General features: G+C 38.9%; 1 pseudogene; it reads left to right on the forward strand.

The window, feature by feature from the left end:
* LOC149315605 (piezo-type mechanosensitive ion channel component 2-like) overlaps window positions 1-17,922 on the forward strand; it is a 94,953-nt pseudogene that overhangs the window by 49,594 nt on the left and 27,437 nt on the right.

Below are 17,922 nucleotides of genomic sequence, written 5' to 3' on the forward strand. Positions count from 1 at the left end.
CTTTCAGACATGCTTTATAGCTGCCGTTAATGTGATTAGGCAGCGCATGGATTTTTATGCCCTTATCCATGCCAGCTGGCTAATTTACCTATTGAGCTGCCGTCGGAGGAAGGCTGTAGCTGAAGTCTGGCCCAAATACTGCTGCTTCCTTGCCAACATAGTGGCCTTTCAGTATCTACTTTGCATTGGTCTCCCACCCGCTCTCTGCCAAGGTAAATGTTTTTAACATTTGTAAGCCGCCTTGATCATTTTTTTGGAAAGGCGGGGTATAAATAAAATTTATTATTATTATTATTATTAAATGATGTTCTGGGTAGCAGGACGGCAAGTGCATTTTGGGAGAGGACATTCTGGTATTAATGGATAGCTTGAATGTTGGCTGAGCAAAATCCTGGCTGTGCCATCTAGCGGCTATCCAAAATTGTGCCTCTTGACAGCTCCCTTTGAATCAAACATGTCTGGACAGTAAGCCCAGAAATTAGTTTAAAATGCTTTGTATAATGCAGATAATCTCTTTGCTGGCAGATTATCCATGGAGAACCTCTCACTGGCTACTCCACTCAAATCTGATTAAGTGGCTGTATCTGCCTGATTTTGCCAAGAGACCCAGTGCTAATTTTCTTCTGTGTAAGTATATTAATGTGTTGAGTTTGATATCTCCTTAGTATATATAAGAAGCCATTTCTTACTAATGTTGGAGGAAGCATCTATATTCCAACCGTTTCCCAGAAAAGTTAGGAAACTGCAATGACCCATGGTTATAGTTTGTGTACAGGTCAAAATGTTTAAAAATGGATAAATGGAGCAGTAGGGAGCACTTTAGGATTCCAGACAGTGATCTTTGTCATAGCTGAAGAAGATGGTGACTGAACCTAGGACCTTCTCCCTGCGAAACATGCATATTAATTTAGGGTTTATATTTGGCCATGAAGTTGCTAGTCATTTTTTCTGTCTCCAGCTGATTCCTCCTGGGAGGTCCACCACATCATCCTTTTGCCCTGCCCTTTCAGACCTTAAGCCACATGTTTTTAAAGCATGCCTGCTGCTCTTCTAAGGCTGCTTCTTGTGGTTCACAACCCAGACTGCATTTATTCTAACTTAACAAAAACAGTCAAAAACAGGTTGCATTAAAGTGTGGCACAGGGGAAACAAGTTATAAACTAGGTGTATAGCAAAATAATACCATAATTGTATCTTTGTGTGCTTCTGAGTTCCACATAGGTATACTCTGTTGACACTGACAGTACATTGTTGTTCCCTGCATTGATCCATGGGGAAAAACAACAACAACAACAACAATTTCGATTATATATATCCAGTGGTGCAACTTGGTAATTTTAGACATTGGACAAAATGACCTTACAGACACACATACACACACTCACATGCTTTTAGACAGCAATGTATATTACTTCAAAACCAACCTTCCCTAAAACTGTTTGTCAGTTCTGATTTACAAAATAAATAAATAAATAAATAAATAAATAAATAATACTGAACTTATATATGGCATGCGTCTGCCATAAACAAGTGCTAGATACCATTGTATAGCCAAGGAAGGAACAACCGAATGAATCATAGAATCATAGAGTTGAAAGAGACCACAAGGGCCATCTAGTCCACCACCTGCCATGCAGGAAATCTCAATCAAAGCATCCCCGACAGATGGCCATCCAGCCTCTGCTTAAAGACCTCCAAAGAAGGAGACTCCACCACACTCCAAGGGAGTGTGTTCCACTGTCGAACAGCCCTTACTGTCAGGATGTTCCTCCTAATGTTGAAGTGAAATCGCTTTTCCTGGAGCTTGCATCCATTGTTCCAGGTCCTGTTCTCTGGAGCAGCAGAAAACAAGTTTGCTCCCTCCTCAATATGACATTGCTTCAAATATTTAAACAGGGCTATCATATCACCTCTTAATCTTCTTTTCTCCAGGCTAAACATCTCCAGCTCCCTAAGTCCTTCCTCATAGGACATGGTTTCTAGACCCTTCACCATTTTAGTCGCCCTCCTTTGGACATGCTCCAGTTTCTCAACATCCTTTTTAAATTGTGGTGCCCAGAACTGGACACAATATTCCAGGTGGGGCCTGACCAAAGCAGAATATAGTGGCACTATTACTTCTCTTGATCTAGACACTATACTTTTATTGATGCAGCCTAAAATTGCATTGGCCTTTTTAGCTGCCGCATCACACTGTTGACTCATGTTCAACTTGTGGTCTACCTGGACTCATAGATCCCTTTGACATGTAGTTTCATTCAGCCAGGTGTCGCCCATCCTATATCTGTGCATTTCATTTTTCCACCCTAAGTGCAGTACCTTACATTTCTCCGTGTTGAATTTCATTTTATTAGCTTTGGCCTAGCTTTCTAGTGTATGAGCCCTAAAAATACTTGCTGTTACTGTTTTAATGCCCATAATTTTTCTTCTTACTATGTACCTTTTGTAACTGACATTGTGATTTTTTAAAAAGGACTTTATGTTTATGTGTATTTCTATTTGCCATTTAATATGTGATTTAGCTACTTTTCTGGGGAAAATATAAGTAGAAGGTGTGTGTGTGTGTGTGTGGGAGGAGACTGACCACATAAATAAATGTAAATGATCTGTTTCCCTGCCTTCTCTCTTGTGACAGATGACTTCCTGCTTCTGCTGTTTGCCTCCTTCCAATGGCAGGTGTTTGAAGATGAGAATAATCCTGTTGTGAGAATGCAAGCAGGAGATAATATAGAAATCAGCCGAGAGCTGGATCCAGTGGGCCTCAATGAATACAGTCCAGTACCAAACTTTATCCACTGCAGGTAAGAAACCAAAGGTGGGAAATGGAATATAAGCAAATCCATTAGTAACTAACTATAACAGGTGAGTAGCTGGCAGAAGAACCAGGGTAACACAAGGAGAAGCTTTTTCCTCTTCTGATCCAACTGATTCTGCATTGCTCACCTTGCCAGTTTTAAAACAAAAACCAAATCATTGTTAAATGAGCCTGGAAAGGTAGTGGGGGAAAAGAAGAAAAAGAGCCTCTCTTGAAGATCTTAAAGCTCAAACAGCTTCATATAGTGAAATACGGTCCTTCAAATAGACTGGACCCATGCCATATAATATATCCTAATAAATGAGAGTAGCTTACTGAACTTGTTTTGAGTAACAGATGATACTTTCCTAAGAATGTCAATTCATCCCTTAAAGAAAGTAAAACTGGTGGAGGCCCCATCCCAGTAGTAACTGTGTTCTGTATGTTCCTTAGGAAAACACAAACATGAGACTCAAGGGAAGCCAAATTGCCCAAAACAAAGATCACCAAAGGCCTAAAGACATGATGATTCAGCCAGCTAGGAGATGTTATTTCTCATTCTATTTGGAACCTAATAATTATCTCAGTGCTGTATCAAGAGTGAAAGAAAGCAATTAAGTAAATAAATAGCTATTTAATTTTTTAAAAAAGTACAAATACTTTCTTATATCTGTGTGTCTTCACACTCCCTAGTAACATTTTACTGAAGAATTAAACATTTGGAAAATTGGTTAATTTTTTTAGCCTGATTTGGAAGAGTTTGCTCAGTTTATAATAATAATAATACATTTTATTTCTATACTGCTTTTCCAGAGATCAAAGCAGTGTACACAAAATTTAAAACCAGTTACAAACACATAGATAAAACCAATAACACAATATACAACATACAAATCTAAAACCATCATTTGAAAAGGTGAGGCAGAAGGTTAATGGAATCAAAATACACAACTTCATTTTCCAGAGGGGAAGGCTTGACAGAAGAAGAAAGGTTTTAGCCTCTTTTTGAATGTTTCTAGGGGGGTGATCAGGTGGAGTTCCTCAGGAAGATTGTTCCAGATTTTTGGGGCCACTACTGAGAAGGCTTTCTGGGATGTAGTAGCATATTTAGATGATTGAATTGCTAGCAAGTTCTTCCTGGTTGTTCTGAGTGTGTGGGGCAGATTATATGGGGAGATGCGGTCCCTCGAGTAACTCGGGCCCAAGCCATGTAGGGCTTTATAGATTAAGGTTGTTACTGTTGTTTTTGTTATTGCATACATCAAGTTGTTTCTAACTTATGGCAACCTTATCTTCCTATTCTTTCCTTCCGTACAGGTCTTACCTGGATTTCTCAAAGGTGATTGTGTTCAGATATCACTTCTGGTTTGTCCTTTGTCTTATCTTTGTTACTGGGACAACAAGGATCAACATCTTCTGCTTGGGCTACCTTGTGGCCTGTTTCTACTTCATGCTTTTTGGAGGAAGCCTTCAACTGAAGCCTGTCAAAGACATACTCAGACTGTGGGACTATCTGATTGCTTACACAGCTTTGGTTATAGTAATGAAGAACATCCTGGCTGTATGTATTATTATTACTGCTGCTGTTGTTTTAATGCTTTATATCCTGTCCCACAATATATCCCACAAACTATTCCTTTTTCTTCCTTCTTTTGCCTACAGATTGGAGCTTGTGCTTACCTTAATAGATTACAAAGAAACCACTGCTGGTTGATTCAGACATTTGGTATGTTCTGCACAGTACCAGGATATGATATAGGTAAGTAGGAAGCAGTATTGATAGGGAAGGCCTGTGTGATGGTACACACTTTAAACATTTTAATGACAACCACAAATGCTTTCTCCCTTTTTTATGATGTCAAACATTCTGTTATTAGTTTTAGATTGTACACCTTTAGCAGGTTTTAATGTTTTGACTTGATTGTTTCTGTAAAAGGCCATGTAAATTTATGCCGCAATACAAATAAATGATAACAACAACAACAACAACTTTAAAGCCATTTGTTATTATTTTGCTAGTATAATGTTCTCTAAATGGACAGGAAATGCCCAATTTGTGGAGATCCATGACATGACAACTTCTTTTATAGTGCAATGGCAGCAGAAGTATCATAGAGCTATGTGTAACAATTGCTGAGAATTTTGATTTAGTTCTTTTTCTATAACAATTTCACAAAATTCATAGATTTCATTATGTTTGGGGTAGAAAGAATTTGGGATTTAAAAAACTAAATGTGGGAGAAAGTGATACTTGCAGTATTAGGGATTGTTTTTCTCTGAACTGTCTGGGCTTGAATCTCTCTGTAGACAATCAGAGTGCTGGATTCAGGTTGCCATTCCTTTTTCCAGAGGCTCTCCTCATCTTTAACACTAGTTAACAGGTACATAGGTCCTGCATAGTTTTCTCCATGCTATTAGAGGATTGATTAATGAGCAAATAACTAATATCAGCCGGTATGTGAAGAGGGTATGCTCTATCTCTGTGCTTAAACAGAGTCTTCCCCAACCAAGTCTCCAAAGATGGATCATGCTTCAGTGTTAAAAGCACAACAACAACAAGTTTATTGATTAGTCAGCTGACCATATCAATGGAATACAAAATACAGTTACAAAATACAATATATAAAGTACAAGATAAAAATATTAAAATATCCACATACATACAGAGATAGAACTGGATAATAAAATGGGATACAAAATAAATAGTCTAAAATAAAACTGGCTAAAACAGAGTGGGAGATAACAATAAAAATGTTTAAATGAACTCATCACCATGACACAAAACCCTGTTTTGTATAATAAATTGATCTCTCAAGCAAGCAGCACTGACTTCAAATTTAACTACACATCACACTGTATGTATTTTCTCTCCAGAGAAAAGATAAGATAATTTTGCGGTAAGATCCCAGTAGGTCATTCTATCCAAAAATGGTTGTAAAAAGTGTGATCTCTCCTTATCATAAAGACAACAGTCAAACAGGATATGTGGAGTATCCTCAATAGCTGGGGCTCCACAAATACATATTCTTTCATGATAAGGTATTTTTTGAAACCGTCCTGTTCTTACCATTGAATTCAATTGTTCGAATCTAGGTCTGGTGAAGGCTGTTCTCTGGCTCTGAGAATGCAACTCAAGATAATTTTCTAGGCCAAATAGTTAAAAGCACATATTTGTGTTCAAGAGTTCTGATGTATGATCCTTTTCTCTGCACCACCAGTAAAAAAGAATTAGGTAGAATGTGCTGGGAGCCAGCATGGTGTTGGAAGTTTGAGCACTGGAGTGCAACTCTGGAGACCAGGATTCAAATCCCAACTCAGCTATGGAAACATACTGGGTGACCTTGGGCAAATCATACTCTCTCAGCCCCAGAGAAAGGCAGTGGAAAATCCCCTCTGAACAAATCTTACCAAGAAAAAACCCTGATACGTTTGCCTTAGGGCCACCATAATTTGGAAATGACTTGAATGCATACAACAAAAACAAGAATGTGCTGGAACGGATATTTGCCCCAGATGCTAAAGAGTTGCTACTTCTCAGAGAATGTGATATTTAAAAAAACGTCTAGTTTGCATTAGGCAATTTCTTGTTCAGAGCTTGGAGAGTTACTTTTGGGGGACCCACAAGAATTCCCCCAGCTAGTATGCACTCCACTTTAAACAGTTGGCTGTGGTGGCTGGGCAATTCTGGGAACTGTAGTGAAAAAAGTAATATCGAAACTCTAATTAATCTTCTGCAGCCCTCCACTGCAGATTTTCATTTTAAACAAATAGTTGGAGGCTTCCTGCCTGTGGATCTACAGATGTTCACCTGCAAAAACAACACAAGAATGTGTTGAAAGGAATTTGAGTTAGGAAGGATAACTTCTCCCGTCTCTGCCTCCTGAAAACAAACTTGTCAATCTACAATATCCAGTTCAGCTATTATGCCTTTTCTTTTCTGAGTGTAGTATACAAATTGAGGAGATTTCTTTATTGTACCCAGAAAGAGAAGTTCTCAGGGTCAGATAAGAAAAGTTATAGTTACATAATAATTCTTGTGTGTAGCTATGGCTCCAAACATTTCCTGTCAATGATGACTCCTATGTTGCTGCTTGTTTAAGCACAAGAGATGATCTTGGTTCCAGATTCCTTGTATGTCAGATTCCTTATCAATTCCCAAAGGACATCATCTGAAATATATACATAAAAAATTCCATTCATTTTATAATCCACTACCAACAGGTATGATCCAGATGTGTCATGTCTACAGAAACAAATGTCATTCATGGCCTCCTAATTAGCATTAATGGCATTATACTAGTAAGAAAATATTACAGTAGGAAGATCAACTGCTCATACTCTAGTCACCTGAAATATATGTGTGTTTCTTTTCCTGCTGCACAGATCCACCTGATGATAACATATGTGAACTGCCTGAGAACGAAGCAGGGATAACCTGGGATGCAATATGTTTTACTTTCCTGCTGGTCCAGCGTCGAATTTTTACAAGCTACTATTACCTCTATATTGTAGCAGATCTCAGGGCTGCTGAGATTTTAGCCTCCAGGTACATGCCATGAATTCAGTTGATTACTTCAGGAAGGATTTCACTGATTCCTTCAGGTAGGAATCAGAACACTACCACAGACTGAGTTCATACATCCCAGCTAGCCGGGGAAACATAGCAGTAAAATATACAACCTGGGTGGAATCAGGCTAGCTGTCAGTCCACCACTGTGAAGACCACAAGTGTGGGTTAGATTTCTCATCCTCAGATTTATGTCTTGTAAATTAATAGTAAATTAATAATACAGGTTAGTTGCTGCTATTTCATTGTGGCTAGATCCTGGTCTACTGAAATTGCATGACCTCTGTGTGAAGCAACCATGTGGATAATGCAAATGAGGTAATTACTTTTCATTTACATGACCCTGGTGCAAAATGGGATCCTGTCACTGGATAATAAATTGTTCTGATAATACAATAGCAATAGCAATAGCAAGTAAATTTCTATGCTACTTATCACTGCACTTAAGCACTCCCTAAGCAGTTTACAAAGTATAAGCTAATTGCCCCCAACCATCTGGGTACTAATTTTAGCGACCTCAGAAGGATAGCAGGCTGAGTCGAGCTTGAGCCCTTTTGTTGGTATTGAACTCTCAACCTTATGGTTTGTGAGTGAGTGGCTGCACTACAGGCATTTTACCTCTGTGCCACTAAGTGCTGGCCCAAGACATTTACTGCTTGAGACAGAGCAGGAATTTAAAGACAGAGGTGTTAGACTGTAAAATGAGTTTGCAAAGGGATCTTGTAGCACCTTTGAGCCTAACTGAAAAAAAGAAGCATGAGATTATTATTATTATTATTATTAATGTTATTATTATATTTATTTATATCCCACCCTTCTCCCAAGACTGGTACTCAGGGTGGCTTATAACAACAACAACAACAACAACAACAACAACAACCAATACAATTAAAAACATACAAAAATAGTACATTAAAATAGAATTAAATTACTACAATAATTAAAATACCAAATACTTAAAAAAGATAAAAATGTTTAAAATACATTAAAACAATATAGGTTTCTTAGATGTGAGTCTGCTTCCTTAGATGAATGAGGCATGTGAGGAGGTAGACTCAAGTATATGAAAGCTCATGCTACCAGCTTCTTTCTTGCAATTAGTCTCAAGGGTGCGACCAAATCCCTTTGCATACAGAACAGGAAGTTGCACACCCATCCCAAAGTGCCAAAAACTAGACAAGTTATTCTGGCAACTAATGCAGAACATCATACAAACACTTTCCCTGGCAATAAAAATGCAACAAGAATAAATTACAGTGGGCCCTTAGTATCGGCTGGGGTTTGGTTTCAGGACTCCCCAGGGAAACCAAAATCAGTGGATGCTCAAGTCTTATTATATACAGTGGCACAGACATGGTGACACTTATTTAAAACGTTAAAATCAAAGTTTACTTTTTGGAAGTTTATATGTATATATAGTCAAAGCATGGATGCTTGAATCCATAAATAAGGAATCTGTGGATATGGAGGTCTGACTGTAATAAATAACTGGCTGCTCTTTTATAACACTAATTTTGTACTCTGCCTATTGATAGAGCCAGTGCCATATAATAGATGAAGACAGGGTTTGGCAAGAAAAGCTAATACATAATGTGCCTTTCAAGATAAGTGACATTGCTATTTTTATAGGCACAACAGTCAGTAGGAAAAATATCTGTGCAACATGGTTTTTCTGTAATATCTGTAAGCTTTCAACTCATTTGTTTTTAGGACCTTTGGACTCCTGATGTGTTGCTATAATAGGTATCCCTCCCCTCTCCCCATTCCCAAATGTGATAAAAAATTAAAGTGAGCTTGTAACAATGAATGATGATTTGTCTATTAAATTAAGTTGTCTTATGCATAAAAGAAATTGCTTCAAAACAACAACAACAACATCCTCTCCTGAGATTTTGTAATATTTTATTTATTTAAATATAATAAACAAATCATTCAGTTTAATGGAGGCTGTTAATCAATTCATGTCTTGAATAGTGTGAGTAGTTTGCTAATACATATTTATCAAAATGGCTTGATTTGCATCATCTATTTGGATGGAAATATGTTTGTTTGCCTATGACCATGATAGGTAGCACTGATGATGGTGGTTTCTTTGCCCTCCCTAAATTTTACAGAGGCCATACTTTATACCCCTTTTATACACCTTCATACATTTTGTACTTTATACACTTTATACCCTCAGCAAAGTGTCACCAGATTTGCTACTGTGCCACTGAATACTGGCAACAGAGTAGAGTTGGCAGCCTCTTCAGGAATTTGCCTTTAGAACAAAGTGACATGGCGTTCATACATTGTTTTGAAGATAAATACCTGAGCGGTATGTTACTAGGATCAGTGCAGCAAATGAGATGGCAGTAGAGAAGATGGTAGTGGCTATGTACTTAGTGGCCACAAAATGCTATTGGTTATGGTGGAAATGAGGGAACTAGAGTGGAAAACATGGCCCTGTGGAATGGGAATAAGGTATCTTTAAGAAGAAGAGCCCTCCCTCCGGTCCATCTGCCTTGGTCCAGGCCTCAGAGGGAGAGAAAAATGCTGGACCTGATCCCCTCCCCTCCCCTCCCCTCCCCACCATTCCCTTCTCTTTTTGTTTCGTGTCTTTTTAGATTGTAAGCCTGAGGGCAAGGAACCATCTATTATCCCCTCTGTTGTAAGCCTCCCGGATTCCCAGTGATTGGGCGGCATATAAATAAATCCTATTATTATTATTATTATTATCTTGAAAAGAAACGTGCTACACTGCAACATTTTGTAATGGCAAAATGCAGTGTGACAGAAACTAACTGAATAGGTCTTTCATGTACAAGGGTAGTATTTATCTGAGTATAAGGCAACTAACAACAGCAGGCTCTTGGCTTCTGGTCTTCCTGTGTGTTTCCCAGAGGTGCATTGCTAGCCAGCAATGGAAACAGTGTACTGGACTAGATGGATGCTTTGTCAGCTCCGTTGAAGTAGAACCTTTTAATGAATCCCTACACCTGACTTGCTTTCACAGAGGAGCAGACCTGTTTGAACTAAAACTGAAAAGAATGGTGGCTCTCAGAATGGAAGAAGAAAGAAAATCAATGGAAAGCATGAAGAGGCAGTAAGTTCTTCTATTTATCCACAAGAACTGTGCAGGAATTTAGTCAGGAATAATAATAATAATAATAATAATAATAATAATAATAATAATATTTATTTATATACCGCTATTCCATTTGATCACAGCAGTGTACAACAATTGCAATAACGATACAATACAAGATAAAAATTGCAATAGATAAAACTTACAAAGCATAGCTAGGAAGGCAACTGTTTGCAGTACATTTCCTATTGCACTAAACAGAATAAACATTTGGGTGAATGTAGATAGCACCAGGTGACAGGTAATCCTGTCTCTTTAGACTAAGAGAAGTAATAGTGCAACTCTATTCAGCTTTGGTCAGACCTCACCTAAAATACTGGGCACCACAGTTAAAGAAGGATGTGGACAAGCTGAAGCATATCCAAAGGAGGGCAATCAAAATGGTGAAAGGTCGCAAGCCATGTCCTATGAGGAGTGGCTTAGGGAGCTGGGTATGTTTAGCCTGGAGAAGAGAAGGTTAGCCATGTTTAAACATTTGAAGGGATGTCATATTGAAGATGGAGCAAGGGACACATATGTAAACAGTCGCCTGCCACCGCTGCAGAGTGCTCCAGATTTTCCTGCAAAATCTAGAGCAAAATGCGAGTTTCTTTACACCAGAATGTAAAAGTGAAAACGTGGATTCAGTGCAGTTTCAGGGAATAAAAAGTTGGATTCAGTGTAGAACTGACCTTCCATCATAAAAATGGTCCAAACATGAATTGGGAATTTGGCTCAGTGTCATTTGGATAGGTTGCTGTGAGGATGGGAGGAAACCGCTTCATTTGGCCTGTGTGGACATGCCCTGTATTTTCCTATATGACCTTGCCCCTCTTTGAGACCTTCAGAGGAGGCCCTTCTCTTATTCCCTTCCACCTTAAAAGGCTTGACTGGTGGGGAAAATAGGAAAGGGCCTTCTTAGTGGCTGCTCACAGGCTTGGAAACTTCCTCCTTGTTGTCCTTCCTTTTGCTGATGAAAAGTTTTCTATTGCAACAGGCTTTTAGGAGGTAATTGTAGCATCTTTACTACTATGCCATTTACTTTTTATTTTTTAATTGAATTGTTTGAAATTATTTTAATTTCAGAGATAGTTTAATCATGTAAGTAATTATTTAATTTTCTGTATAATTTTTAATTATATATTTTTAAAGTTGTTTTATTATAATAAGTTTGTTAGAATTTTTTTACTTGTGAGCCACCTTGGGCCCCTTTCTGGGAGAAAGATGGCATAGAAATAAAATAAAATAAAACATGTTTTAACTTTTGTAAGCCCACATGAGTCCTATTTTGGGGGGAACAGAAAGGATATGTGTCAATAAATCTAATTTATGAAGGGACTGTAATGAAGACTTAGAAACACATGGGAGCTTCTTTGGATGAAATATAACATCTATTCTTCTATTTTTAATCTGTAGAATGGACTTAATGAAACCAAAGCAGAAAAAAGTTAACAGCTTGGAGAAAAGAGTGCCAGAAACAGAAACTGTGCAGAAGTCTGAAATAGAGAAAGATCCAGGTAGAAAAACCATATTATTTTTAAATGGGTATGTACAGTGAATGCATCCTAATTTCCTGGAAAAATTATGAAGCAATACTCCATGGTATCCCTAACATTCAAGAAATTTGGACTTCACACATAGCAAGAGTTTGGGTTATGAATTCCTCACAAAAGTATTTGTATCAGTATCATGAGCAACTGCCTAGGTGAGCCTGGCCAGTTTTTTTAAGTATGCATGTGTGCATCAAGCATCACTGTTGGGATTGGGGATTGCATTGACCCCAGAGAACCTTGGAGGACTGCACTACTAAAATTATTTCAAGTTTTTTAATCCCAAAATCCCCAGTGATTCTGGCAAGCAATATTGTCACATATATGCAACCCTCTTTGGGTCATTTTGGGTGCAAAGGAAGACTTTTTCCCAACATGGAGTGACCAAGAAGTTCATTGCTGAATTTCTAACATCCAGGAAGAATGCCTTGAGTGAATTAAATAGCCCATAGCATCTTGCCAAGACTAACCAAAAGAGTATGCATTGCCTAACTCAAAACATGATGATTTGCCTAATCATCATAATTTATATAGCTTTCCTTCATGCGAATTCATGTTATAACATTAATGTATTTTCACACCTGGTTCCTTTCAATGGGAGCTTCCACGGTGCTTCCGGACTGAATCCTTACCGGCTCCTCATTTTGGAGAGTCCGCTAAATAAGTGAGTTGACAGGATTCACATTGAGGCTCACTTTGAGCTGGTCTGGTGTGGAATGCCAGAACACCACCACAAAACCCCTGGCTTGCAAATTTCCCATGATGCCTTGCTGCAATTTTGCCCCATTTGCTTCTGGTGCTCCCCCCTGAATGAATGCAGTCACATTTTAACGTGGAGAGGAGACATGCTGGCGAGGAGTGGGGAGATGGGGGGGGGGGATAGAGAGAGGGAAAAGAGGGGGCAAAGAGAGAGAGTGGGGTTAGTAAAGTTTCTAAAGGACTCTTTGGGGGTGGAGGGCAGGACGTCCTCCGAAGTGGGGCCAAGGTGGAGGCAGGATTTACTTCCAAGTAGAACTGCAGTTTCTACAGATTATTTTGCTGTGGAAGAAATTTATTATTCCAGTGAAATAAATCTTTCACTGCGAAATAATAATAATAATAATAAGAAGAACAATAACAGTAATTTTGCCAGTGGGTGATACATTCGGATGAAGCAGAGGGCATTTAGAGATAGGTGACATTCCCTATCATTCATGTGAGGCTAGGGATGGAGGGTAGGTCCAGATGACAGATCTGAAGGGAAAGAAACAGGGGGCTGGAGGGAGAGATGGAACTCCCAGAATTTTATAGCCTTGAGCTAAGGACCCCACAACAAACTCCAACTCCAATAATAATAATAATAATAATAATAATAATATAATTTTAAAATAATATTTATAATAATCATAATTTAAGTTATTAGTTTTCTGAGGCACCAGAACTCTCTGACAGAGAAGGCTCAATGTCTCAGGACACTACAGTTCCCAGAATTCCATAGCACTGATTCAGGACAGTTAAAGTGAAGGCAAACAGGATTATTTCCTCATTGCAGATGCAGAGGCTAGCAATCACGTGAAACTGGAAAGGGATGGAAGGTAGATTTCAATCCTGATGACAGATCTGAAGGGAAAGAAACAGGAGGCTGGAGCGAGAGATGGTACTCCCAGAATTCCATAGCCTCAAGCCAAGGACCCCACAACAAATTCTAACTCCCATAATAATAATAATAATAATAATAATAATAATAATAATATAATTTATTTTTAAAATAATAATAATTTATTATGTAAAGTCGAAGGCTTTCATGGCCGGCATCCATAGTTTTTTGTGGGTTTTTCAGGCTATGTGGCCATGTTCTAGCACAGTTTCTTTCTGATGCTTCACCAGCATCTGTGGCTGGCATCTTCAGAGAAATGCCAGCCACAAATGCTGGCGAAATGTCAGAAAGAAACTCTGCTAGAACATGGCCACATAGCCCGAAAAACCCACAAAAAACTAATAATTTATTATTTTAAAATAATAATAATATTAAATAATAATAATAATAATAATAATAATAATAATAATAATAATAATAATAATTTAAGTTATTAGTTTACTGAGGCACCAGAGCTCTCTGGCAGAGAAGGCTCAATGTCTCAGGACATTAGAGTTCCCAGAATTCCATAGCACTGTGCCAGGACAGTTAAAGTGGAGTTAAACAAGATTATCTCCCCAGTGTGGATGAAACCTAAGAGAAGGCAACTCTTACAAAGGGAAGGAGAGATGTAGATGAAATAGATGAGGAGAATGACAAGAGGATAGATGTCGACGTGGCTGAAATGAATGGGGGCTCTGACACGGAGGACCCCTTTGAATTTGGCTGCCAGGGATGGGAAAATAGAAGGGATGAAGAAAGGTGAAGCTGCCATTCATGTGAAAGTGGAACCAGGCTCCCTCCTTCACCCCGAAAGTGCAAAGGTTCAGGATGCATCCAGAGCCCCACTGAGCATGTGCAAGGGTCCCAATTCGAATAGTTGAATATGCATGGTATGCACCGGTGTGGTAATACAATTTGCACTCGCTCCACTTTGCCTGAATCCACATCACGTGACTTGCCTTGGATTCGATTCCCCCTTGATTAGAAAGGACAACGGAAGGGCAGCCAGGTATGATAAAACAGTCACGTTATAACGTCAGTTTGTATCGTTCGACCCGCAGTCACCCCTGATCTTAGCTCCAATAACCTCAGTGTGATAAACGCCTATATTAGATTGATAGATGATTCTTAAGATATTGATTGCATAAGAATCTTGATATGTCACAGCTCTAGTATTAATGGTCACTAGTGTTGCATTACAGATCTTTAAAAAAAACTGCACCAGGAAAAAACTAAATTCTATAACCTGTATAAATTATGCAGATTAAGCAAATCATTTGTAAAAATCTGCGTAATGCATTCTTCTTTGGATACTCTTGGCAAGATGCAATGAGTTATATAAGATACTAAAGGCCTTCTTCCTGACTGTTGGAAATTCTACAGAGCCCCACTAGCTTCTGTGATTATTCACATATTCTGAAGCCTGACTTTATAACTGGATAGCCTATACTTTGCTTTTTATGAAATGAAATGAAAGCAGAGACCCTCAAGATGCTGGACACTGTGCCCAGTGTAAAATAAAATCCATTTACATTTTGCACATGCCTAGAATAGACTAGACTAGAATTCATAAAGCTCTGGCTAGTGGTCCTTTGTTGGTATCTACTAGCTACAAAAATGATCTTTGTTCTTGAATTCTGATTGTTCTTCAGAAAGACTGGAGACAGAGCTCTAATGTTGGTTTCTCTTCGTAAATCATTCATAGCCAGGACAAAGTTCATTGTCTACTTCTTACTCTTTTTTTTTTATTGAGTACTTTTTCCCTGGTATCTTTTGTAGAAGATGATGGTAGCAAGAAAGAAAACGAAGACAAGAAAACATGGTGGCAGCCATGGGTGACTCACACATCAAGTACATTTCCTGTATTTACAATGTCTTTAGAACTGTTGGCTCCCTTGGTTTGACATACTCTCCCCTTAGAATGGAGTCTTTTTCTCCTTCTCTTGTACTTTTTCACTTATTATGTGATACTTTATATTTGTTTAATTATTGCAAGGATTGCAGAATCTGAAACAATTAATTATTTAGATCAATTAATTACACCTTTTTGATTTATCAAACATATTCCTCTAATTAAGTGGACAACATATGGTTTTAATATGCAAATTATTTTAGTGCAAGTAACATATAAAACTTTAAATGGCTGAAGTGTGGATTGCCCCCATCCTTTTGGTGGAATGGGATTAGTGATTTTGTTAGTGACTGCAAATGTGAAACCAGGTGGGGTAGTAATTTCTTATGAGATGATGTATAGCAGAGAGTACTAGTTTTGCATGTGGTATGACAGTGTGCTCAACTGTGTCTGCTTCCAACACTGATTTCAGTGATTCGAGGTGGAAGCTACTGCCTTTTTGAGACAGATAGTGAGGAAGAAGAGGAAGGAAGTGTTACTGAAAAGAGTGAGGAAGAAACCCTGAAGAAGAAAACAGCATTCCAGGTGCAGCACTTGTTCTTATGGAGCAAAACAAATGCATTGGGAAACAGGATTCTTCAACCAAAAAGTGATGAGAGGGGGCACAACAGTGGGATGTGGACTGAGTACATGTTATATTTTGGGAACCAGGCAAAAAACATTATTCACCAAGGCTTTTTAGCAGTGCAATCTTCTGCAAATCTGCTTATAATTAAGCTGCATTGTGTATAGCAACTTTCCCCAACATGATGCCCTACAGGTATTTAGGACTACAGCTCCCATTATCCCTGGCCATAGATTCTGTTGGCAGAGGCTGATGGAGGTTGTAATCCCAAATCTGTCAAGGGCACCAGTCTGAGAAATGTTGGATACTGAAAGTTGTTGAGAGGTCCTGCAAAACCATCAGGGGCACACACACCCTGTCTACCTCCTGGCATAGGTCATCCACCAAGGCAACCAAAGCTGTCTCTGACCTATAACCAGGCAAAAAAAACAGAGTGAAATGGATCTCATCCAGAAACCACTGGAACTGGTAGGCTCCCATATGCTCCAGGACCTTGCCTAAAAAGGGGATGTTAGGATTATCCAGAATGATGGAATCCGTGGAGGTCTTTCAAGCAATGGTTTTTTAAAGGCCTCTTTTAGGCAAACTGAAACTTTGGCGTGTTATAATGAGGCATTAATCACTCTCTCTACCCACTCTGCCAGCCCCCCTCCAGCTTTTTAATTAGCCAGGTATTGCAAGGGTCTAACACTAATTTGGTATCTCTCATACCTCAAAGAATTGTCTCCACATCCTCAGACTGCACAAATTGAAAAGTATCCATTGTCATTAGATCCATTGTCAAAAGATCACCTGTCAAGGCAGCAGGAAATTCCCCAAGATACATCAGGAATCCATCTGAATTCATAAGCCTAATGGAGCAGTCCATTTTAACAGGCCCTCCACCTCTTCAAAGGTTCTGAGCCCCAGTAAGTTTAAACCCACTAGGGGGTGATCTGTCCATGACAGTGGAACTACAGACAGTTCCCAGATTACATTCACTCTCAGATCACATTCACCTCATCCATTACAGAGTATTATCTGTGCATTTTGTGGTGCTAATTGGGCTGTAATTTTTAAAAAGTGTTTTGTTATTATGAGTTATCCTGGAATCTGTTTTTGACTAAGGGAGACATTATAAATATTTTAACCTAATGAATAAAAGAATGAAATAATTAATGCTATCATTGAATAACAGTCTGACCTCTGTGTAGCTTGCATATCAAGCCTGGATAATAAACTCAAACTCAGCTCTAAAGATGAGAGAGCAAGATGAAATCAGAGCACAAAAGAAGAAAGAAGAGGAGGAGAAGGAGGAGGAGGAGGAGGAAAAGCAACAGCAACAGAAAGGTAAGTAAATACCATATATACCACTGGACTTTCATCCTATTAATGGCATACGCAGGTTAAGGTAACCTTTCACATGCTGTCACTGTGGAAGTTGGTATTCCCTTCCTCTCTTTACAGTCACTAAAGTCTACTCCCACCCACCCCCCAAGGTACCATACAGCTGCTGAATGCTGCCTCCTGAGGCCATTTTGTGCCTGGTTGAGAGTAGGCAGAGATTGCAGAGGCATCTGGCCCCATAGTCAGACACGAAATGATTATACTTGCCACTGAGACCTCTGGAGGGGCCTGGCCAGCCCCAGTAGATTACATAATTGCTTCACTATGGGGACATAGCCACATGCTTCTCTGAGTCCAACCACCACTCTCATCAGGCACAGAATGGCTACGGTGGAACCCTTCAGCAGCTCTGTGGTAGGTCTGAGGTGGTAAATGGTTCAGTGTAGCACAGATCTGCATGTGGAACTACTAACACTATGCTGAG

Source organism: Sceloporus occidentalis, unplaced genomic scaffold (assembly GCF_023333645.1).
Source record: "Sceloporus occidentalis isolate IW3139 unplaced genomic scaffold, rSceOcc1.0.p SCAF_3, whole genome shotgun sequence".
In the NCBI taxonomy this organism is placed as follows: Eukaryota; Metazoa; Chordata; class Lepidosauria; order Squamata; family Phrynosomatidae; genus Sceloporus; species Sceloporus occidentalis.